Source organism: Hyaena hyaena, unplaced genomic scaffold (genome assembly GCF_003009895.1).
Source record: "Hyaena hyaena isolate Hyena2069 unplaced genomic scaffold, ASM300989v1 scaffold_60, whole genome shotgun sequence".
In the NCBI taxonomy this organism is placed as follows: domain Eukaryota; kingdom Metazoa; phylum Chordata; class Mammalia; order Carnivora; family Hyaenidae; genus Hyaena; species Hyaena hyaena.
Window position 1 is genome coordinate 4343400 of NW_024080692.1, and position 25913 is coordinate 4369312.

At 44.2% G+C, this 25913-nt stretch overlaps 1 long non-coding RNA gene across 4 annotated transcripts in view; it reads right to left on the bottom strand.

Annotated features, from left to right (window-relative positions):
* The window catches only part of LOC120231670, an 80007-nt gene that overhangs the window by 41932 nt on the left and 12162 nt on the right, over positions 1 to 25913 (bottom strand). The window contains exon 4 of one of the 4 annotated variants that reach the window (XR_005528379.1): positions 21515 to 21712. The exons of the other annotated variants lie outside the window; for them this stretch is intronic. This is a non-coding gene — a long non-coding RNA (uncharacterized LOC120231670). Of the gene's footprint in view, positions 1 to 21514; positions 21713 to 25913 lie in introns of those variants that run through there. 4 annotated transcript variants of the gene reach the window in all.

Genomic DNA, 25913 nt, shown 5'->3' on the forward strand with positions numbered 1-25913 from the left:
TTAAGGTTTGTGCGAGCCGGGTCTCTGAGAGCCGCTGCGCAGCCCACCACCGCACACACCGGGGGCTGCGTCCCCTGGAGACAGAATGACAAGCCTTGCGCCACCCCGCTCCCTGCAGTGGTTGCATTTAGGATAATGCAGAGCACACATTCGTCTTCGCTCATGATTCCCTCCAGAGCCATTATCACCCGTCAGGCAGAACGTTCATTATGAACATTTTCACTCCAAAGAGGCACTAAACCACCAAAGTCGGCCGGCTCAAGACTTCTCTGCTGGTGCGCAGACCAGCATTTCTTCACATCTGCTGACTCCCTCGGTCCCACCTTCCCGGCTCTCACCTTCAGCTCTTTGGCCCCTCTGGGCTCTGTTGAATTCTCTACGCCTAGTGTCAGTTATGGTCACGCTGCACCTGCTTCCTAGCTGCCAAGTTCCCCTTAGACCTTGGTCTTATCATCTGTAGAATGGGGTTACGATAGTACCCAACCTTGTAGAACTGGTCTGAGGATTTAAACGTTTAAAGGTATGTAAGGCACATAGCAGCCCCTGGCATGAAAGTAGAGGTCACTATTATTCCACACTCTCTCTGCAAGTAACTCTTAACACTTTTACACCCACCTGCTGCCTGCTCCTGCCCAGGGATAGTGTTACAAGGCATGCGTGCCATCCACTTCCCTACCCCCTTGGTGATGCTCACGGCGCTCCCTTATCCTGAAAGGTCTTTCCTTATCTACCAAACTCCTACATGTCCTTCAACCCCCTCCTCAAATGCCACCTTCTATATGGAACTTTGGCTAATCCTCAATTGCAATGAAACCTTGGCTTCCTAGCTCTCTGGGAGGCCACTGGGTTCTCCACGATGGCATGACCCTTCCCCTATCCATGTTCCTCATGTTGCCTGAATGGCTGATAGAATTCTACTGGGGGTGTGGGCCAAGGTGTCGAAAAGCATTGTTACCGTGTAAATGTGGCCTGGGAGGGGTACATGTTTTCCCACGCCTCTGCAGTGCTTGGTATTCCTTTTTTAAAAAAATTTTTAAACCTTTATTTGTTTTTGAGAGACAGAGCGTGAGCAGGGGAGGGACAGAGAGAAAGGGAGACACAGAATCCAAAGCAGGCTCCAGGCTCTGTCGGCACAGAGCCCAACGCGCGGCTCGGACTCAGGAACCGCGAGATCATGACCTGAGCTGAAGTCAGACGCTTAACCCACTGAGCCACCCAGGCGCCCCCATGTTTGGTATTCCTTAGCATTGATTTATTTCCCAGTATTGTGGAATCAGAGCCCCGAAAAGACTCCTAGAGGTCATGGGCTGACCCTCCTATTTCACCAATGAAGAGGCCCAGAGACGGACTTAGCCCATGTCACCCAGCTGGGCTTAGAACCGGGGTGCTTCGACACGCCGCCTCCTCTTCTGGCCATCCCACCAGGCTCCAGGAAAAGCAGGACAGAGCCTGACAGAGGTGGGTCAAAGGACAATGGTCTGGACATGGGGAGCTTCCAAAGAAGACTGGAGGGGCCACCAGGAGGGCAGGACCCGCAGCGACAACATGAGCACAAGGGTCCAACAGTCAGGAGAGAATCAGGCAAAGGGCTCAGAGTCCCTGGAGCTTCGATCCTGGATGACAATTATGCCCCTGCTTCATCCTGTGTCCATTCTGGGAGCCTCCCTACCCACAGCCCCGGCCCGGCCACAAATGGCCGAGTGCAGAAGCCGTCTGGCTGGGAGCCCATTATCACTCTATTAGTTAGGATGTGGGCTTTTTCCATTTCCTCATGGCTACGCGGGTTCCTGTCCTTGGAAGAGATGCTGAAGTCTAAAATAGCCACCGCCGCCTCACCACCTCGCCACGCCCTCCGTTCCTTTTCTCTGCTATATGTTCTTCAGCTTTGATGTGCTTCTCACTACTTGAAATCATTATCATTCATTTTCTCTTTTTTAATGTTTTATTTATTTTGAGAGAGAGAGAGAGAGCGTGAGCAGGGGAGGAGCATAGAGAGCGAGACGCAGAATCCAAAGCAGGCTCCAGGCTCCAAGATGTCAGCACAGAACCCAACGCAGGGCTGGAACTCACGAACTGTGAGATCACGACCTGAGCTGAAGTCAGACACACAACCCACTGAGCCACCCGGGCGCCCCTCACTCATTCATTTTCTTATGCACTGTCTGCTACCCCATTGGAAAAGAAGCTGGAAGATTAGGGACTTTGTGTTCTTAGTATATATTAGGGGCTCAGTAAATAATGCTTGCCTCAATGAATCAGTAAGAATCATAACCATACCGTGTCTGTTCTTTTTCTTACTCCTTAAGTTTCCTGCTTCTCTCAATAATTTTGATCCTTCCTCTTTTTCTAATGTCAGCATTAACTTTCTAAGTACTGGTTTAACTGCATTCCCAAGTTTTGATTTCTAATATATTAATTATTCAGTACTAGGTTTGTTTGTTTGTTTGTTTTTTAGTCCCAAGTATTTTTAAATCCTCATTAGGATTTCTTTTTCGAGCCATCAGTTATTAGGACGCCTGTGAGCATATTACACGTACTGTATATATTTAATTTCCAAATGAATGTAGTTTCTCTACAATGTGCTTAATTTATTATGTCTAACTTAATTTATTTGTGGTAGGAGACCGCAATATGGGCGAATACAATCTTTTGAAATCCAGTTCGATGGCCCTAGGACTTGAGCAGTTGGCATTAATATTTCATGTATTTTGAAAATAAGATATTTTCTCCTACAGCAGGGTGCCATGCTCTATACAGGTCCGTTTGAGCAAGGTCACTAATTGTGCCTTTCAAACTTTCTATATGCCTCCTTCTGTTTGGGCTATTTATTTTCTTTTCCTGTTCCACTGTTAGCCTCTAGTTGTTTGAAAGCCAAAGGTTTTGGCCTATGCCCTCATGTTCGCTTTTCCTTTTAAACAAGACAAAGACTTTATACAACCACGATCAAGCTTCTCCCCTCTTACATGCTGGTTGGCTGTAATATTTTAGATTTTTTGGCCTAGTTTTCCACACAAACTAGACGTTATGTTTATCATTTTAAAGTCTTTTTTTTAGGGTTACTTACGTCTTTGCTCATCATCCCAGCTCGTATCTCAGACCTTTCACCAGGAACCATTTTCCTTCTGTTTAACATCATCTTTCAGAATCTGCTTTGGTATCAGTTTTCCTGCGGCAAACTCTGTCTGATATGGTTTGTCTATAAATGGTTTTCCTGGACCCTTGTTCAAAAAAGAAAGTTTTGCAGGACGAAGTATTGTAAACTGACAAGTTTTCTCTGAGAACACTGAAGATGCTGGTCCTTTGTCCAGCAGTGTCCACTGGTACTGGTGAGAGGCGACCTGGTGGTGCTCACTGGTCACTTCGTAAACATCTCCTTTATCCTATTTGGCGTTCCAAGCTTTGCCGATGGTGGGTTGTGGTGTATATGCCTTTTCATCTTGCTTAGAGTTCAGGAACTCTGGAAAATTCTCAGCCATGATCTCTTTGGATATTGTTCCTCCGGACTCTAACAATCTCCTTCTAGAACACCGATTTGACGGAAGTTAACCTTGTGATGTCCAATATGGCAGTCACTAGCCACACGTGACTCTTTGAGACGTTTCTATCACTGGAGAAGATTCTCTTGGACAACAGAGTTCTTCATTCTGTTCTTATTTTCTCTTAACTTTCCTTTCACTTTTTCTAAATCTTTGTCTCATAGGACCACAGACTGAATGATTCATTTAGATCAATCTTCTGGTTCACAATTTCTCAATTTCTTCAGCCTCCTTCATTACTGATTTTTTTTTACTTCCAACTATTATATACTTTTTGTTTCTAAACTATCTATATACTAAAATGTTAAAATATATTAACTATAACACGAAATATACCGACTGGTGATTCTACACCAGGATCGTTTTCAAATTATATTTTTACGTGTGTGAGATTTTTTCAGCCCACCAATGTAGTACAGATTCAGACTGAAAACATGAGAGTTGGGTTAGGGTTATAGGTTCTATGGGAAGCTCTTTCCTCCACACAGCACCTAGCGTTGTGATGGACAAATTTTCTAAGAGTCCCTTTCTGGTGGTGGCGTTTATCTCTCTTTAATCTAACGGGGACTATAGTTCCTTGGGCTCCCAGCTTACCATGTGGAGGTGGGGGGGGTGGAGACTGAGGGGTAGACAGTGCCTTCCTGTTTTATTCCTCACCTTGAGAAAGCCCTAGATTTTTATATCCTGTTGCATATGCCCTGTGAGGTCAGAAAAACTGATGCTCAGTGTGTCTGGCCTTCATGGTTTGGCAGTAAATCCTAGGGATATTTGGCAACTCACATATTTTAGAGCATCCCTCCTTGTTGTTCCAAACTCTATAACCTTAGGATAATTGGCGGGCAAGCCCAAAATGAAGGACATTCGACAAAATACCTGACCTGGACTCTTCAAAACTGTCAAGATTAGGGGCTCCTGGGTGGCTTAGTCGGTTAAGCATCCGACTTTCGCATAGGTCATGATCTCGCGGTTCGTGGGTTCGAGCCCCTGTCGGGCTCTGTGCTGACTGCCAGCTCAGAGCCTGGAGCCTGTTTCAGTCTGTGACTCCCTCTCTCTCTGACCCTCCCCTGCTCACGCTGTCTCTCTCTCTCTCCTAGAAATAAATTTAAAAAAAACATTAAAAAAAACTGTCAAGATTATAAAATCTAAGAGGAGACTCATGTGACATAACAGCTAAATGCATTGTAGTGCACTGGCCTAGATTCTGAGACAAGAAAAACTGGTGAACTCTGCATGAAGTCCGCAGTTTAGCCAATAGTAAGGTATCAATGTTATTAGCTTCGTTTTGGCAAATGTACCCCAATCGTATAAGAGGATAATCTTATGTACTGCCTTGGTGACTTTTCTGTAAATCCATCATTATTCCAAAAGCAAAAGTTTATTTAAAAAGAAGACTCCGGGGGTGCATGGGTGGCTCAGTCAGTTGAGCATCCGACTTTGGCTCAGATCATGATCTCATGGTTGACAAGTTGGAGCCCCGTGTCAGGCTCTGTGCTGACAGCTCAGAGCCTGAAGCCTGCTTCTGATTCTGTGTCTCCTTCTCTCTCTCTCTCTGCCTCTCCCTTGCTCATCTTCTGCCTCTCTCTGTTTCAAAAATAAATAAACATTTAAAAAAATAATAAAAAGACTCTTATGGGGCGCCCGGGTGGCTCAGTCAGTTAAGCATCTGACTTCAGCTCAGGTCATGATCTCATGGTTTGTGGGTTCAAGCCCTGCATCAGGCTCCGTGCTGACAGCTCAGAGCCTGGAGCCTGTTTCAGATTCTGTATCTCCCTCTCTCTCTGACCTTCCCCTGCTCACGCTGTCTCTCTCTCTCTCAGAAATAAACATTTTAAAAAATAAAAAAAAAGAAGACTCTGATGACTTCTTACTTTTATTCCAGCCAAGTGGTGCACTGAAAAAGATGTTTCTTTCTGTAATAAATATTTTAGTTGTATAGTGGGAGGGTCCCATAGGGTATCTACCATACCACCAGAAGCAAATCCCCTTACCCGGAGAAGAATAGATCAGAATCACAATAACCAAATGTAACCATGATAATGCATGAAATGTGGAACCTGAGTAGAATGTGCTTATGGACCCAGGCCCTAGAGTGGAAGAGAAAATCTGAGAGAACACAAATGACCACAGTCATAGAAAAGGAAGATAGGTTGATATTTATCCCTCAACAAAGGGAAGTTAATCAGACCTGCTACATGTACATAAAAATAACTGAACCCAAGACATATCAACACTTTCTTGAATAGAGTTTGTTATGGCTTGAATTATGTGCCTCTTCCCTCCAAAATGTATATGTTGAGGTGGTCATCCCTCATCATCAGAATATGACTTTGTTGGAAAAGAGGATCTTTTCAGAGGTAATCAAGTTAAAATGAAGTCATTGGGGGTGGGTCTTAGTCCAGTAGGAATGGTGTCCTCTATAAAAGAAGAGAAATGTGGGCATGGATACATGCACTTGGAGAGGATACCACATGAAGGTGAAGACTTAGATTAGGGCAGTGCATCTACAAGCCACCAGACCACCAGAAGCTGGAAGGAGGCATAAAACAGTCCCCATCACCGCCCTTGGAAGGAACCAGCCCTGCCAACATCTTGCTCTTGGCCTTGGAGTCTCCTGAACTGTGAGAACATACATTTCTGCTCTTTAAGGCACCCAACCTGCGGTACCTTATTAGGGCAGCCCTAATGGACTACAACAGCTATTCCCTAAAACTCGATATCATGTCTTCATGTTAGGAGAGAGAGCCTACTAGGGTCTGCAGTGTGGAGCTCATTCAGACCACATATTCTTAAACTGTCTGGAGTCACCTGGAGGGGGCAGGAGAGATCCTCTGACCCAGGGTTCATTAGCACCCCCGGCAACATTCCCATCATTGGGCAACGACCTCTTCTATTAATATTTCAGTTTCACAGAGAGGTCCTGGAATACAATCAATTATCCTCTTTTAGAGTGCTCTCTATCTGAAAAAGCACAATGTTCTTATTGACGCTGCACTTTAAAAAATGTTCTGAAGTAAATCTACAGGGCACTCTGGCTATTCAGATGCGGAAATGGGTTAACCAATAAGGATGTAAAGACACAGAGAGATGTTTTGGCAAGATCACACAGCAGTCTGTGCCAGAGAGTGGAATAGAATCAATGCCCCATTGCAGCACATGGTCAAGGATCCGAATGACTTCCAACAGTTGACCTTGCCAGTCCCTGGAGGTTATGGGCCAATGGGTAGAATCTCCAGGCCTAGGAGGCTGCTATTGTATCTTCCGGCCCAATAAAAACCCAATTCTGGTCTCTCACAACTCAAAAAGATAAGCATGTCTTTATGGCTTGCCCCCAGAATTACCCACCAAAGACCCCAAACCATGCGGAGAGATAGAGATGCACTAGAATCTCAGCCCTCCAAGAGAGTGACTGGAATATATCCAGAACCAGACTCAGCTCTTCTAAAGAAGGTAGAACTTCTCTCTCTTGCCAAGGATGTACACCCCTCACCTTTCTCTTAGCACAGTCCCCGCCCCCTCCACCTATGCCATAATATTAGAAGCAAAAGTGAGGCAGATGATCCAGAGAATTCTGAACCAAAGAGGTTCTGATGGAGGGAGGGTATAATTAAAGCGTTGTCACACACTAGTCATCAGGAATGCCTGTCAACACTACAAGCTGCCCAGGACACACACGACTCTCCCTTGGATTCCAAACTCATACACACCACCTCCTTTCCAGCTAAGCTTTCCCAGGCTTCAGATGAAACACTCGCAGCACAGAGTATAGCACGAAGCACATGTCTGTGGTCCCCTCAGCATCTCCTGACCCCATCCCTCCCTCATCACCCACAGTGCTGGTGATACAGGCTCTTTTGGGCTATTGCAGAGGCAGCCTCCAAACCAGCCCCATTCAACAAGAACAAGACAAGGCAAGCCACGTAGACAGAACTTGAAACTTAGCAGCCCCTTTTAAGGAAGTTAAAAGAAACACATGAAATCAACTTTAATGATGTGTTCCATTTAATCCAATATATCAAAAATATAATTTCAACATCTAATCAATGTACAAAGTGATTAATAGGATCATTGACCTTTTTCTAGCTGAGACTTCAAATCTGGGTGTGGACCTTACACTTATAACACATTTTGTTTAGACTTGCTGCATTAATAGAATGGCTGCCATATTTAATAATGTCAATGTAAGAGTTTCAAGGGGTCTTGAAAAGGTATATGATTTTAGAGGAAGACATTTTCTCTCACCCATCTTTTACCTTTTCAGTGGGCTCAACGAGAGAAGGTCTAATAGATTCTTTTTTGTTCCAATAAATTCTAATTGAACCCAATTCCCTGCTTTTACATACCCAGTTGTTTGTCTGAAAGGACCCTTCCCCCTTCATTCCCTGTTTGTCTCAGGGAGCCTATTTTTTCTACTTGTTCTTCTTCAGTTCCAAAGGCAATTTTTCAGTCAACCAAAGCTGAAATAAAGATGGCCTCCTTGAGATTCCATGGAAGGTTTGCCCATTCTACTTCTATTGTATCTAGTACAGTTGCACTGTACTTGCCTGAGATCATTTCACTTCCCTTACAAGACTAAATTATTTTTAAAAACAGGGGATATGTCTTACCTCCCTATATCCTATACTTAACAAGCACAGGGCCTGGCACCAGGCTGCTTATGACATGGTGACTTGGTTCCCCTAGAGTGGATGGTCCAACACAGAATGAGGAAAGCAAATAAGACAAAACCGAGGTGTCTTTTAAAACCTGACCTTGAAAGTAACACACCATCACTTTTGCCACATTCTCTTGCTCATACTGATCACCTCTGCCTGATGTGAAAGCGGACTCACCAAATATAAGTACCAGGAGGTGGGAGTTCTTAGAGGCCATCATGGAGCTGAAGGAATGAAACACCTGCTTGTAGACCATGGAAAAGTGAACTTAGTCCTCGATGACACATATGTCATTGACCTGAAGATGCTACGCAGCTAGCAAAGTCAAGTCCTCTCCATTCTCTGTACACACATCATCCTACCACACTGATACTGATGCTCTATGTTTGTGTTATTGAATTATTTCTTACACACTTCAGTGAGGCACCACATGAGCCCATCTCAGTAAGCCCAGGCCAAAGTCTGGTGAGTCGGCAACCTCCGCCAACATGAGTGGGCCTCAATATGGATAAATACAGTTCAGTTTACTGTGATGAATGGATTCATTTGTAAGAGCCTTCTCAAATTTTTCAAGTTCTACTTCAAAGAGGAACCTATAAACGTCTAAGCTTGTGGCAGCTGAAAGCAATCAACCACACAGCAATGGTAAAGAAACGTAAAGGAAACAGTTGTTTCACAAGTTGAAAAAAATCCTGAAAACTGATCTCTGTGTGGGCAACAAGAGTCAGGTAGTAACAATATTAATAACATGAGTTCAAATATGCTATGTTTTAAAACTCGGTGCTTGTTGTCTGGACTTAAAAGTCTTGGTAGGCAAACACTGGGTAGACTTCCTGAAAGTTGAAATCAAAACGAGTTTGGTCACCCTATTGATGAATTCAAAAGGGTTACTAGGCATAATATCCATGCAAAAACTGTACCACAGTAACCCTTTACGTGCAAAGTATTAAACAGACGGACATAGTGAGGAGTCTGGGGCCTCTGGGGTGTACAGGCACCCTTGTGGGAAATACTGGTTTGCCTACTTTAATAAGGCTCTACAGCACGAGGAAAAAATGTTTGACTGTGGACCAGAACATTTATATATGTATGTAAAACATGTGTGCAAAAAAATGTTTAAGTATGAGATTAGAAAAAAGAAATGGCACAGCAACTACAGTTAATAGTAATACTGTATCGCATATGTAAAAGTTGCTAAAAGAATAAATCTTCAAAGTCCTCATCTGTTAAGCAGACATATTAGAGGAACCAATTTGCATTATACACAAATAGTGAACCGTTACACTGTACACCAGAAGCTAATAATAGTGGTATATGTCAATTATACCCCCATAAAATAAACTAAAACAAAATAGAAATTCTGTTTTTTTATTCCCATACCATCTTGTGAAGTTCACTTTGAAGACCACTGCCTCAGACAAAATTATCCTGTGCTCATCCTGTTGGACTTGCCTGTGGGATACGGCTAGCTAGTGGAGTCGGGGCCGAGTGGGTGAAGGGTCGTGGGGAGAATCACGACCTATTCACACTTCGACATCCACATGGAAACTACTAAGGAGATTCATGGAAGAAAAAAAAAAATGGATTGAATCATAAGATCCCGGGGGTTTCTGGGATATAGACTTATGTGTAATGAACAGTCGTATTCCCAGATGGGGGCTGGGTAGAAAGAAAGAGTAGTGGGTCCCCGAGAGGGAACTCAAGAGTAGAGAGTCAGAGAATCAGAGAAGATGGTGGATGCTGGAAAGAAGCGTGAGCTGATAGAGCCAGATTACACTGGGTCCAGGCACTTTTACTATGAAACTCCTACTGATGTAATCTATAGCTGACAGAGGGAGTTTTCTCTCTCTTGCTGTGGAGACGCTGTCTGGTCAGATTAACAGAGATCTACTGAGAGCCGCTGGGGGGTCACTGCACGATGGGAGTCTGTTAGGGCTTGAGCGGGAAGTCAAAGCTCAACCCCCGCTAGAATCAGAGGTAAGTTGTAACACAGATAGGTCTGAGAACCTCTGGCCCCACATACCCCAGTACTGGCACTTCTCTTCCACCTCCCAAATGTGACTGACACCCAGACTAGAGGAGATGCCTCCATTCCTCTGTCTTTCAGAGGGGCGGAGCCTGTTTTCACCAACAATGCTAATCTCCAGCGGCACGGGCCGTGGGAGAAAGTTTCTAAATGCAGAATGACACCCTAGTGGAAATTTCCAACTCGGGGCTATTGTGTGGTCCTGGCTTGGCCAGCAAATGGATTCATAAATGACCAGAGCTGATTTCTGGACACATGCGAACACCCTTAGGGATTCTAAGGAGAAAAAAAAATCTGAGAAGAGAATCCTGGAAGCGATTCCGTTTTCTGCAGCCAGGAAGGGTATTTTTATAACCCTGGTTTCACTCATATGAGCAGACGAGTGAGACTAAGATGTTCCTTTTAAACACCCAAGACTGTCCTGCTAAGGCCACTAGATAAAATCTGAGGAGAGCGCCATAAAAATAGAACAACTAAATCTGGCCACCTCTGTTAGCAAGATATCCCACTATTGCTAAAATAAATAATGTAATGGCAACTAGAACAATAGCTTCCATTTTAGAACATCACAAAAACATCTGTAGGGAAAATAAATAATCCCATGACTTTGGCAGAAGAGCTAGACCAAGTAAGTGTGGAAACCAAGTAATCAGCTGCCGGTGTGGAGGTGCCGACACACCCAATCTTCTCTTCCTGCAGAAACTTCACTAAAATAGAGGCAAGAAAAAAGAAATGGCTCCAACCCACACGGCCAGGGAGACCTGGAGAGGAGATGACAGCAAAAACTGCGAGCTGGAAGGTCAACTGCAGCTGACTTAGCAGATGAGAGAAAGCTGAAACCGATCTGCAGCCAAGGAAGCCACAGAAACTAGCCGTTTTCCCTAAGGGATCCTGGAAATCCAGATGTTCATGTTACAGGACCCTCAGAAGGCGAGGAAAACAGGAGGACTAGTTGGAAGACGTGTGAGTAGCATCTGGATCCCCAAAGTCTGTCTTCTATTTCATGTGGTCAGATGATTGTCCCTCCCCCATTGCCTCAGAAGACTGGACGTGTGGAGAAGTTCAACAAGAGAGACTTTGGGCTCCAAACAGCTGAAGGCAGAGTGAGAGCTTACTGCAAAGGGGAAATTTAGGTGAGCCTGCACCCTGAATCATGGGATTCCACAACTTTTCCTCCACCTTAGCTGGTAGGTTGGTAGCCAACGCAGCACATTAGACTTGAGCTGTGCAATATGATGGCCACTCATCACAGGTGACTGAGATTTAATTAAGCAAAATTAAGTAAAGGTAACTTTTTCAGCTATACTAGCTACATTGCTAATACTGGACAGCCATGTGATAGTGGCTACCATATTGGACAGTGCTGATACCAAAGGTTTTCATGGGACAGCACTGGATGAGGGAGTCCCTCTCTTGAGGAAACCAACCAGACTGAGAGAAAAATCTACAGACTGATGTCCATTGATCACCCAGAGTGAAACCCAACAGCCAACAACTCATGTGCACAGAGCACCTATCAGAAATTTGACATCTCACTCTTAAACAGAAGACGGCAAATCTGAATGACCAAATATCTGAGGAAAGTCTCAATTATGAGAGACAAAAGGAGATAATATTAAGTATGTTGCATCCATGAAAGAAAAATAGGAATGTATAAAATATGGTAGGTAAATAAAAAACTAAATAGATTAGATGGTAAAGTGTCTTGGAAAACCAAAAAAAAAAAAAAAAAGTTGGAAAAAGAAGAGAAAACTTAAGATAACATATCTGTCCATGAAATTCATCTTTCAACTCAAAGGAGTTCCAAAAAAAGAGAACTGAGCCAAAGAGGAGGGAGAAAGTTATCAAAGAGGTAATGGATTTCCCAGAACTTTCCAGATTGAAAAGAGCCGCTGAGTGTATAGCACTATGAATGAAATAAAACATATATCAAGGCATATCATCATGAAACTTTTGAACACTGGAGATAAAGAGGAGACTCCCAAAGGTTTCTGAGAGCAGACACAAGTCACCTACAAAGGATTGGGTATCAGGATCACACTGGTGTCATCAAAAGGGATACTGAAAGCTGAATGGCAGAACATCTCTCAAGCCCTAAGGAAAAATTATTTTCGACCTAAAATTTTATACCCAAAGGTGGGGGTAGAATAAAGACATTTTCAGATATACGCTGGATCAAAAATTTACTTCTGTGTCAGTCAGTGTGAGCAGGGAAGAGAGGGCTCACTCAAACTGAGAAGAGTTTAACTCTTTACAGAAATGTGGCCAAGGTTAAGGGAATCCAGCCGGAAACGATGAAGTACCCTAAGGCAGGCAGGAGCAGGGAGCTGTTACAGTGGTAAGTGCTGAAGGCACAAAGGGAGGGTGTATTTCCCGAACACGGAAAAACACCTGTAGCTCCAGGAGAGAGCCCCCTCACAGAAGCTATGGCCACCACGCACTCACAGCTCAACAAGGAATGAGCGAGGCAATAGATTTGCCACAATGGTGTCATGAGGACACTCACACATCCTGTAGAAAGGCCAAAATAGAGAAGAACTGAGGCCTCTGGCCAACAACCAACACCAACTGGCCATCCATGTGAATGACCTTGAAGTCAAGATCCTTCAGCTCCAGAACCCCTAAATTCCTGACTCATGAAAACTATGAGATAATGAATGTTTATTACGTTGCGGCACTAACTTCTACAGTAATTCATTTTGCAGGAGTAGATGTGTGATACATAATTAAGAGGATAAGAAGAAGAGGGAGGGAAAGAGAGAGAGAGTAGGGAGTGGAAGGCAGAAACTAAATAACTATTTTTCATAGAAAAGAGTCAAAAGAGAGCATAGAAAACTGAAAATCATAAAATAAAGACATAAACATATTACTGGAAATAGAGAAGAAGAAACATCTGAAAAAGTGAGAAGTATTTGCATTGGGGTATCACGAACTGAGACTGGAGTATGGGGTTGAGCTTTAATAACAAGAGGAAGAGTTATATTTGAATGTTAAACTATATACATGCCAGATTTTTATAAAACAGATTTTTTTTTTTTTTTGAGAAAGAGAGAAACATAGCATGAACAGGGGAGGGGCGGAGAGAGAGAAGGAGACACAGAATCTGAAGCAGGCTCAGGCTCTGAGCTGTCGGACCAGAGCCTGATGTGGGGCTCAAACTCACAGACCATGAGATCATGACCTGAGTTGAAGTTAGACGCTTAACTGACTCAGCCACCCAGGTGCCCCTAAAACAGATTTTTTTAAAAAGCAACTTTCATAGGCCTCCCCACAAGATCCAATGTAAGGCCACCTTGTTTAGAGAGGAGTAAGCTCTCAACTCTCTGATTCAGCGAGAAGAGTAGTAAGAGGGAATATTGGAGATGAAGAGTCAGGGATCCTAGGTTGAAATACTCAGGGAGCAGAGTCTGACAGGCACTCAGAGCTGGACCATGCATCCAAATCAGGGAATGGGACCTCGGAGACCCATAACAACATGGAGACTATTCTGGAGCTCGAAGTAAGAGATGAGGCCTCTGGGTCAACAGAAAGGACACTGGCCATGAAGAGGGCCAGAAGATGTTAGCTCAAGCATCAGGATTCCTCCAGGCTCCTGGGGATGATGTTGATCCCCGTGAGGTAGAGGTGAACAACCTAACTTATGGGCTATTTTAAGGAGAAGGGCACTGGAGAAATACTTAATGACTTTACATACCCTTGTTGGATATCTAAATTTTTTTAAATGTTTTTTTTTTTTAATTTATTTCTGAGAGAGACAGACAGCGTGAGCAGGGGAGGGTCAGAGAGGGAGATACAGAATCTGAAACAGGCTCCAGGCTCTGAGTTAGCTGTCAGCACAGAGCTCGGTGCGGGGCTCAAACCCACAAACCATGAGATCATGACCTGAGCCAAAGTCAGATGCTTAACCGACTGAGCCACCCAGGTGCCTCCCTTGTTGGACATCTAATGTCACTAATGACAAATCTACAAAGTGGCTCTTGTACTACTGCCTTACTACCTTATCATCTGCACAACAGACGCTGTAAATGCACTCCTTTGACTACAGACCCTAAGCTGAACGGATTATTCTCAGAAATTCACATTCAAATGAAAACAATTAACATCATTACGATGATAATGATAACAATTACGATTATTCCACTTACAATAGTCTTGACATATCATTTTAGAGTAGGAACGTATCGTTGTTGTTGCTTTGTTTTGTGTTGTGTTGTGTTTTAGTGGGCAAGTATGTTAAATTGTTGAAATTGCATTCCTGGGATTGGCTGCTAAATGCCCAGAAGCACTGTCTTCTGAATCAGCGCCAAATTCCCATTAAATGAGTCACCAGCACCGTAAGATTTTTAAAAGAGTCTTACATGTGCAAGCCTCCATGATTGCCAAAAACGATGACGATTAATATCATAATCTGCTCTAAATCTTGTGTCTTGTCAGAGCCGCTTCTCCCGGGAGAAGCTCGCGTTGGTCTGTCGGCAACAGCCCCAGCAACACTCTACCCCCTAGAATGAGGTTCAGGGGACTTCCTTCCTCTGTTGGGTGGCCTCATCATTTACAACTGCCTGAGATGTGCAGACAGAGGGATGGGAAAAGGCCACCCATCCTGCAGGGAGAGCAGACCTTGGGGTTGACGTTCCTTATTTGCTTCACAAAGCTCTTGGCTTTCACTTGACGTGCTTTCCGTGTCTGGTCATACTTTCATCATGTTGTCCTCTCTCTTGCCTCATTAAAGTCTGTCTTTCCCACCCCATGTGTGATGCTTGGTCCCTGATCTTGCCTCTCTGATCTGGCTGCCCCTTCTCCCGATCCTCTGACCCTCCTTCCCTCTTTTTTTGCCTCTTCTCTTTTGTGTCTTTCTGTTTTCTGGCACCAAATCGTCAAAGCACATTGAACTATAGAAACGCAATAGGAACGTTTGGATGCCTTCTTCCTGCACAGCCGCACCCCTACGCAGCTCTCCCTTACTCCAGGAATTCCTTATTTCATTATTCAAGACAGTATATCCTATTAAGCCATTTCGAAGTGGATTTTCCCACCCTGTGGGGCTGGCTCAACCTACCCACCCATTCCTGTATTTGCTGGCATCTTCTAGATGGTTTTTAAATACAAAAATACAAAAAAAAAAAAAAATCTCCCTAAAGGTTCCTGGTTAATGCTAAGGATAAATTGTATAAATTTATCACTGGAGAATTAAGTGCCTTTCGATACTAATGCCCCAAGTCAAGCCACAAACTATTTCTACACTGCTTGTGTGGACAACAGGCTAGGCCCTGGGCAAGAATCCATCAACAGGTGGGAAGACAGTAGAGCAGAGGGACAGTTCCTGCCCGTGGGGCTTTAGGTGAATACAGAAAAAGACCCAGCGAGGCAACAGTCAATTAAACCAGTCATCACAACTCACTCTAGAGGTTTTCTGAAAAGCCAAATCTCTACAGGAAACCAAGGCAGAGGCTGCACGTTCAGGCTGGGAACGAAGCAGGTGAAAGAAACGATCCCTGTGACATGGCCAAAGTAGAATCAGAACACGGTGGGACAACTTGGTGAGCTTCATCTTCAGAAAAGGACAAAATACCTTCGAGGCTTCTTTTCACGATCCCCGAGAGAGCTTAAACCTCTATCCAAGGGATTGTGACAACAAGGACTTTGTAAGATATGGAACCATTTACTGCTTCTTCATCTTTGTTTTTGTTTGTTTATTTATTTATTTATTACAAATAGTTTATTGTCAAGTTGGTTTCCATATAACACCCAGTGCTCATCCCCACAAGTGCCCTCCTCTATACCCATCTCCCCCCTCTCCCCCCACACCCATCGGCCCTCAGTTTGTTCTCAGCATTCAAGAGTCTCTCATGGTTTGCCTCCCTCCCTCTCCCCCACCATTTCCCCCTTTCTTCTCCCCCATGGTCCTCCGTTAAGTTCCTCCTAATCCTCCTATACGTGCAAACATATGGTATCTGTCCTTCTCTGCCTGACTTATTTCACTCAGCATAACACCCTCAAGGTCCATCCATGTTGCTACACATGGCCAGATTTCATTGTTTCTCATTGCCATGTAGTATTCCATGGTATAGATAAACCACATCTTCTTGATCCATTCATCAATTGATGGACATTTAGGCTCTTTCCATGATTTGGCTATTGTTGAGAGGGCTGCTATGAACACTGGGGTCCATGTGCCCCTATGCATCAGCACCCCTGTATCCCTTGGTACTTTCCTCCTGTTCCATCTTCCCTCTGTGATCAGCACTAAAAGCCTTAAAACAAAAAGGTCTTTGGTGTTTGTCTTTGGAGAATATTGAGGAGACAAACTCTGAGGGACAGTGGCAGCTTCTGAAGGAAAGGAAAGTGAATTGGTTTCCTGGAGGCTGAGCAGAGGGCGAGAGACTATGGAGGGTAGAGTAGGATTTCAGGAGAAACCCCGACCTCTCACAGAAAATACCTCGTGATATTCCACCCACACTGGCAACAGAACTCGTGGGCTCTCACACCTCAGCCCGAGTAACACCGCTTTCCCTTGGGTCTTGCTTCTCCTCTGAGAACTGCCTTTTGGAGGTAGGTTGTCCAAAGCCAGCTGGTGGCATAAAACTGCTACAAGAGGGGCGTCTGGGGGGCTCAGTTGGTTAAGCATCAAACTTTTTTTTTCTTAAGTTTATTTATTTATTTTGAAAGAGAGAGAGAGACAGAGAGAGAGAATCTCAAGCAGGCTCTGCGCTATCAGTGCCTGATGCGGGGCTCAAACTCACAAACAGCGAGATCATGACCTGAGCTGAAGTCAAGAGTTAGACACCTCAACGACTGAGCCACCCAGGCGTCCCAAGTGTCCCCAGTGCTTGATTTCAGCTCAGGTCATGATCTCGCAGTTTGTGAGTTTGAGCCCCAGGTTGGGTTCTGTGCAGACAGCACAAAGCCAGCTTAAGATTCTCTCTCTCTTCCTTTCTCTCTACCCCTCCCCCACTTGTTCTCTCTCTCTCTCAAAATAAATAAATAAACTTAAAAAAAAAAAACTGCTACAAGAGCCAAAGTCCACCATCCTTCCCTGTTGTCAACTGTATTCCTCTAGTAATGTTATAAAACCATCAAAATGCACTTTAAACCCAAGGCTGGTAGTGATCTGTCCAGGGCCAGAACAAAGTCCTCTGCTTCTTCGTGGAAAATTTACAGCTGAGTACACAGAGCATGTAGCACCACAACAGGCTCTACGACAATAAGGGGCCCTTAGAGTTTATATGATAAAAATATATATGATAGATTATCGTACTTGAGAAGTTGCATGGTGTAACGGCCAGGAGCACTGGTTCGGCGAGCCAGGTGACCAGTGCCCAATGGCAGCTCTGCCACTCACTGGTTTTATGACTTTGGATTAGTTACTTCATGTCTCTGTGACTCAGCTCTTCATCCATATAATGGGGGTAGGACTAGCACCCCTCTTATGGGGCAGCTTTCTGGGAAGAGGTGCACCTTGATCTGAGCTTGAAGAAAGCATAAGACACATATCAATAAAGAATAAGACAGGAGTGCCCCAGCCAACCGCATGGTCAGGTCCGGGGTCGGAGACGGACAGACGCCATCTGGCATCTCATGGCTCTTGTCATCTTCAACGCAGACTACAGACAGCACTGGCTACGGAAGTTGTCCCCATGCCTTTTACACTGGCCTTGGAGAGTTCTCCCCAGGACCCAGTGCAGCTCATAAATAAAAGAGGGAAATGCTTATGTGGAAGAATGATGGACAGATGGACATCTTGGCTCTTTGGGTCCCTCTTTCTTTCCCCAAGGGCTCACTGAGCTCCCTTGGGAGATGGCAGAGCTCAGGACAATTCATAGGACAGCCCCTGCTCTGCCACAGCTCTAACTTCTCTCCTCCAAGCCTCGTTTCTGTAGAGACCTACATGACTCTCTGACAACATGTGCAGCCTGAGTGCTCAAGCATACCCAGTGATCAGCAGCTCCTCAAAGTCCTCTCTCCCACCATCCTGCCCTGCTGAATGCTGTCATGGGGCTGGAATCCATCTGATCACACAGCCTGAGCCCTTCCTCACTCCGTTACAGTGCCGGGCACATCGCCGATGGCCAACACACACGTAGCAACTCAGCTGAGCTACTTCTCTGAAACCTGGGCACGTGCCTCGTACACACACAGAATCAGATCTGCACCAGCAAATTGCAGGCCAGCTTTCCAAAGGACCAGACACTGCTCCCAACATCTTGAGGAGAGGCTGATAATTGTGCACAGAAGCTCCTGCTCACACACACACAATTACCCGGTTTTCACATGCAAATATCCATCTGCACATGGTTTCTTTGGTAAATGCCAACTTCATAGGTGCAATCCAGGTGCCCAAATTTGAGAACTTGGCATAGAGAGGTGCACTCAAGCCCTGAGTCGGTTATGGACTGGGATCATTATTATAATTAGTCCCAATGGATACGTCTGTCACTCGATTACAATGGTGGATGATTCCGTCTCACTCCCTCGTCTCTTTACGCCCCTCCCCCAACTCACCCCTCTTATAAGAAAGCCAGCCACATCTCACTTCACGGTCCTCCCAACCCCCCCCCCCCCCACCGCCTTTTAAAATGAAAAGCCCAGATGTGGGTGACCCATCTGTGGCGTGTGTCACGTTTTTAGCATCTTCTTTATTTAGAGCAGGGGAGAAAGGGACTCATTAGACAGGAAGTCCACAATGAAATTAGGAAACATTTGATCAGACCATTGTCGCAACACAATATGTGCAATGAGGGAAATGCTGGAGTTGGCTGCAAACCCTAAATGCATTTCAGCCTCAATGGTTTGCTCATCACTCACTTCCCTGTGCTGACCAGAAAACAGAGCCCAACAACTCTCTAGGGAGGAGCCCAGCTTCTAAGAGGAGGGCTGCCATTAAGAGCAGGCAAATTCTCCCTTTGTCTTTTTTAATGACTTTATATTTTTAGAGTAATTTTAGGTCCACAGAAAAATTGAGAGGAAGGTCCAGGCGTTTCCCATCCATCCTCTGCCTGCACACATGCACAGCCTCCCTCATTATCAACCTCCCCCACCAGGGCGGTGCATTTGTCACAACTGATGGACCTACATTGACATGTCATTATCGCCATAGTCCATGTGTCCGTAATCTACATGACAGTTCACTCTTGGTGTTCATTCTAAGGCTTTAGACAAACTGTGATGATGACATGAACCCATCATCACAGTATCATACAGAATATATTCACTGCCCTAAACAGCCTCTGTGCTCCCTTCCCTTCCGATTCATCCCTTCCACCTACCCCCAGGCAACCACTGATGTCTTTACGTTCTCTAGTTTTACCTTTTTCACAGTATCACAGAGTTGGAATTCTACCATATGTAGCCTTTTCAGACCAGCGTCTTTCACTTAGTAATATGCAATTAAGTCTCCTCCAATCTTTTCCTGACTTGATCGTTGATTTCTTTTTAGCACCGAATAGTGTTCCATTGTCTGGATGTACCACATCCAAATTTGCTTTTCCCTTGTGGCTTCACTCTGCCATGAGGGCTGGGGCATCTGAAGTCTATGAGAGTTAGGACACCCTGGGCCTTCACCAGCCTCAGTCCCTCTCTGCTGTTTAGGAGTCAGTGGTGGGGAGGGATAACTCCTCCTGAAGCATCGAGCCTTGGCAGCAAGCCTTCACGTCAGCTTCCTGGCATATGAAGGGCAGAGGTTTGCTGCCAGGGACCTATGCCAAGGGCTCGATGCATGAAAACCATTCTTAAGCCTCCGTTTCTGGTATCGCAACTCTTTTATTAAGCAGAGCAGCAGGTCAAGAATATTCAGGCCCCAAAACGGAGGCACTAATGATACACTCCAGCTCTGGGGAAACCATTTGGCTGCAAGTGCATCCAGTCACATCTCTAAATATTTAATCCACGTTGCATCAAAATCAACCCAATACTACATAAGCTGAAATGATGGTACAAAGAGGTAATGTCTACAGCCATGATTTAAGAGAGAAAAGACTGGATTTCATATAACAAAGATGGGCTTTCCTGGTCACTAGCTTTGGGCTGTGAGAACCCTTAACCTCACCTGTAACAGTTCAGAGAGATTGGCTTACCTCCCTCAGGAAGTACAACATGAAGGTAGCAATCAGGAAAACAAAAACATTATATCAAAGGAAAGTGTTTCGTCTTATTACCAGTAGGTCCACGCAACAAATTCTCTACCATTTGTGATATTAGAATTCATTCCTCATCTGGTGCTAAATCCATTGCTTCTTCATCTGTTTAAGTGGTGTATGAGATTTGCCATTCTCAAAAGGCATGGAAAATTCATTTCTTGGTCTAAGTTACAGAGCACAACATTTAGGCTGGAGTGCAGGAACTCGAATAGAACCAGTTGACTAAATAATTCAATCCATGCCGGCATCAAGTCATCTACCCTCAGCATCTGCCACAGAGTAGGTGCTCAGAACACACCTGATGAATCAACTAATGAATGAAAAATATGTATGTCGAGAAGAGTCTCATTAAAGGCAAAAACAAATTTATTCACCCAATACTCAGTGATCATCTCGTGTGGATATACCTCTGTTGCTTACCTAACGCACACTTTTAAGTAGATCTCTTCTGTCCTGAGTCAGTCCTCCATCAACTTTTTCTGAAGACCTTTGGGGAGCAACCAAAGGGGGGTGGGGGTGATGGGACACACTATGGTGTCCCATTTAAGCTCCTTTAATTCACAATCCCAACAAGGTTGTCTCCCTACCAGCTATTAATTAAAGAAGAGTGGGGACAGGGGTGCCTGGGTGGCTCAGTTGGTTAAGTGGCCAACTTCAACTCAGGTCATGATCTCACCAGTCATGGGTTCAAGCCCCACATCAGGCTCTGTGCTGACAGCTCAGAGCCTGGATCCTGCTTTGAATTCTGTGACTCCCTCTCTCTCAGTCCCTCCCCTGCTCTGTCTCTCAAAAACAAATAAGTGTTAAAAATTTTAAAAAGAGAGCAGGGATAAAATAATGAAGCATACAGAAAACTGCGACAAGTGACAAAAGAGCCACCAAATGAGGACACAGGAAAATTAGAAACAACCTTATAAGAATTATGAGTTAGAGGTAAAGACCCACATATATCTCCCTAAATCCTGGGAACATTGATATATATAAATATACTATGTTGTAGTATACAAAGTCCAAGTTTCTCACATCATTGCATTAATAATTAATGTAATTGTCATATTAATTAATGATTACATTGAAACTAACTTCATCTTTTCTTCATAACTCACTTTGCATTGTTTAAAAGGGAGGAAATATCCATGATACATTCCAGTGAAGACTTACGTTAAACACAGAGCATGCATGAAAGATAGTTCATCATAAAAGCTTCTTTCTTTTTATTTTCCACTATCCTCTTTCAATCTGTTCCGTGAGATAATGGTTTCACTGTTGCAGGATGAAACTTCTGGAAATCCCCATGATTTTTCTGGTTCCCTTAGGTAAAGTTTCACAGTCCAGGGCCAGGGACCAGTTCCTTGTGCCTTCTGCCTAGAGAAAACACTTATGAATCCCGAGTGGTCCCACAGAAGTTCTTCCTTGCTTTGGGGACATTGGTTGCCTCCTTATAAGACCCCCCTTGACTTAGCCACAGCTGGTTGAAGGACCCAGGAAGCAGGGCACAGAATTTGTGCAAAAATTTTACAAATACTTTTTCTCAGCACTTGCATCTCAGTCCTGTCCCACACCTCACTCTGCTATCTGATATTTATGGTCTCTTGTTTCCTTGGTCCAAATTTCCAACTTAACATTTGATTACATTGGAAGCTTTCCATATAGAGTAATATACATGGGGGAGGGGAATGAAGTCTTTAACAGGATAACCATTCAGCATGCAGAATTACGCATTTACCAACGGGTCTGGACAGTTCTTTTATGTTTCCTATATTTGGAAAAATCCGAATTTTTCATGAAATGCTTCCAGTTTAAATCCAGCTGTTTGAGATCATGTACATAGCCAGAAGTTAGAATAGTGAAGTTCAGAAGAGCCCAAGAGCCCTGTTTTTGCTATCATTATTTAGATGTGACCATACCTGGAATTATACATCAGAAAATCTAATCCAAGTCTAGATTTGGATGCTGAATTTTTCTAGAAGTAGAAGAAGCTTACTTATGCCTCTGAACTCAATTTCTCCATGAACAATGAAGAGATTTATGTTCTGTATCCTGAGAATCTAGTAATGTAAGTAGCTACCCCTCTTGCGAAAGATTCCTATTTTGTTTGGAACATAATCTACAAATGTAACTTACGCCAAAGAACTTGGGTTGGTTTTACAGTGTGACCACAAAGTTTTTTGATACTCCTTCCTTCAGAAAGTAGAGTCTAATTCTCTTTCCCTTAAGTGTGAGCAAACTTACTTCTAGCAAATAGAATGTGGACAAAGTGACAGTGCATGACTTCCAAGATAAGGACATAAATGTACTGTGGCTTCTTCCTTACTCTCTACTAGAGCATTCCTTCTAGGGGAAGCCAGCCGCCATGTCATGGGGACACTCAGGCAGACCTACAGAAAGGTCCACGTTGTGAGAACCTAAGGCCTCCTCCTAACAGCACACGAGGGAGCCATCACAGAAATAGACCCTCCAGCCCCAGTCAATACATCACATGCAGACACCCCCATCGACAGCACGACTGCAATCTCATAGGGGACTCCAAGCCAAAAAGACCCAAAAGACGGGGAGTTAACAAATGTGTGTTGTCTTAACTAAGCTTTAAAGTAATTTTTGTGCACCAAGAAGGAACTAACACAGAATTGACCAGATTTTCTGAAGGTTTTTTTTAGATTTTTCTATTTTGTCTGTTCTGAGAATCAACAATACTCATGAAATCAATGATTTAAAAAGACAAACAAACACAGAAAACAGAAAACCCATAAATCTCACTTTTTAATGGAAAGAATAGCATTTCCAGATTTTTATCATTGATGTTCTACTTAAGACACAATTCTCAAATCTGGCCGTGTAAATAAATAGCTCATTGAAGGTACTGGGCATACGCAACATATTCACATGGAAACTAAAATTATTTTTAAATGAGTGGCAAAAGCACAGATTTTCCCTACTCTAAACTGTGCTACGTATGGGGCTGACAATGAACCTTAACAGTGCATTTAGAGCTACTTCTAGACATGTCTTGTGTTGGCTTTTCTATAAGGCTATCAATTTGATTTTCATTTATTTTGGAACTTATTTTTTTAAGTTTATTGACTGTGAGAGAGAGAGAGCAAGAACAGAAGAGGGACAGAGAGAGAGAGAGAGAGAGAGAATCCCAAGTGGGCTCCACTCTGTCAGTGCAGAGCAGGACACAGGGCTTGAACCTACAGAGCCATGCGATCATGACCTGAACTGAGATTCCAAGAGTGGGTTGCTCAACTGACTGAACTACCCAGGTGCTCCTGGAACTTTTTTTTTTTTATGTGCATTTATTTTTGAGACAGAGACAGAGTATGAGCTGGGGAGGGACAGAGAGAGAGGGAGACACAGAATCTGAAGCAGGCTCCAGGCTCTGAGCTAGCTGTCAGTACAGAGCCTGACGCCGGGCTCAAACACACACCATGAGATCATGACCTGAGCCAAAGTCAGACATTTAACTGACTGAGCCACCCAGGTGCCCCTGGAACTTATTTTTTAAAAAGGAAAGCAGATACAGGCTTCTTATGAGATGAGCCTTATCTTTTGTGAGAATAAGATCAAAACTTGCACTAAAGTCACTAAATGATGCTTACACAGCACACAGAATGACAGTGCATGTCTGTGGGGCATTTACGAATCCATGGCTGTATCTCATTTAATCATCCCAGCAAAACCAGGGAGCAGGAATTATTTTTCCCATTTTGCACATGTGATGGTGCAAAACTACTCAGGTGAGAATCTTCTACAACTTACCTCCTCTCCCAGACCTCCAAAGATACCGTCTGTGCCCAGTTTCCCCTTTGCTTTCCCTTCCTAGAGATGTAGAATCCTTTCTGGAGGGAGACAGTCACAAAGGATGGGTGTGTCTCACCAGCTACAGTTAAGAGAGTGGAAGGCGGGGCGCCAGGGTGGCTCAGTCGGTTAAGCATCCGACTTCCGCTCAGGTCATGATCTCATGGTTTGTGGGTTCGAGCCCCGCGTTGGGGTCTGTGCTGACTGCCAGCTCAGAGCCTGGAACGTGTTTCAGATTCTGTGTCTCCCTCTCTCTCTGACCCTCCCCTGCTCACGCTCTCTCTCTCTCTCTCAGAAAAAAAAAAAAAAAAAAAGAGAGAGAGTGGAAGGCAAGTCCTCTGGAGACAGGATGTTAAGGAGAGAGAGAGATTGGGTCATGAGAAAGGAAAGATTTTAATATATATTATGCACTGTGCATTTGCACCTCATCTAAGATATGTGAGAAATTAGTAGAATTTGTTTCTGTTATTTTTGCCTGATGAACTACTTCTTCAACACATCGCTTTAAAGCTCCTTGGTTTTAAGGTGGCACATTTGAGAAGGTTCAGGTGCAGCGTGTATAAATGACCTTCCCAAGAATCCAGATCTCCTAATTAAATCAAGCCTTCTTCCTACTTTGTCACTTGGCCTTCTCATTCAGCCACTCATGCAACAAATAGCCACTGATCACGTAATAGACCAGGCACTATCTTAGGCCTTGAGGAAATAATTTGTCTTGAAGCTACAAAATCTGTCATTTTGAATCTCAGCAGAACAGTGAGAGACCTAAACTCAGTCACTCTTGGGCCTGACTGTCCCCCACGTTTGGAAGAAACAACTTGGGTGGACCCTTTAATTACCCAAATGCACAGCAAACACACACCTGTCATTCAGAGCTGAAGCTTGGAAATGACAGAAATACCGTGTTTTAGAATGAGAACAAAAGCCTCCTCTAATTGTAAAATTTTACCTGTGGTTAAGCCAAAGCTTTTGTTGATTAGTTTCTTTTGTGGTTGTTCTTTTTCTTTTCTTTTTTTTTATTTAGAGACTGAGTGGCAGCAATATGCCTTTTCTCTCCATGGATCTGGTTGTACCCTGTGCCAGTAAACCTTTGTTTCTCATGAGGAGAGAAGGACATTCAGGCGTGATCCTCACATTAGGATAAAAGAAGGAGCACTATTGAAATGGGCTTTTTTGCAGCTCAGGCTGTTCGAAGACGCGGGTGCCCTGCACACTGTTTTATTGAAGACCAAATAAAACACACCTTGGGAAATTCATCCGTGTTAGAATATTGTGTTCCACTGCGCGAGCCCGTTGGGCTATTCCTACTGCCTTAGAATACAAAAATGAGAGTTGGGGAAGTAGCCCCAGGCCTAGCGAACCACATTCCACTCGCCGCTTCCTCCATCTTTTTTTTTTTAATGTTTTGTTTTGTTTTTTTTAATTTCTAGGAGAGAGAGAGAGACAGAGCGAGCAGGGGAGGGTCAGAGAGAGAGGGAGACACAGAATCTGAAGCAGGCTCCAGGCTCTGAGGGGGCAGTCAGCACAGAGCCCGACGCGGGGCTCGAACCCACGAACCGCGAGATCATGACCTAAGCGAAAGTCAGACGCTTAACCGACTAAGCCACTCAGGAGCCCCTCAACTGGAACTTCTAACAAAGCCCTTGATTTGGATCCCAAACCTTACTTCCATAGATATTCCCCTTCTAATGAAACAGTGTGCAGTCATTTGCTCGATGAAAACCGGGGGCCAGGTTGAATTCTTCCCTTCCCTCCTGCATTCATAACT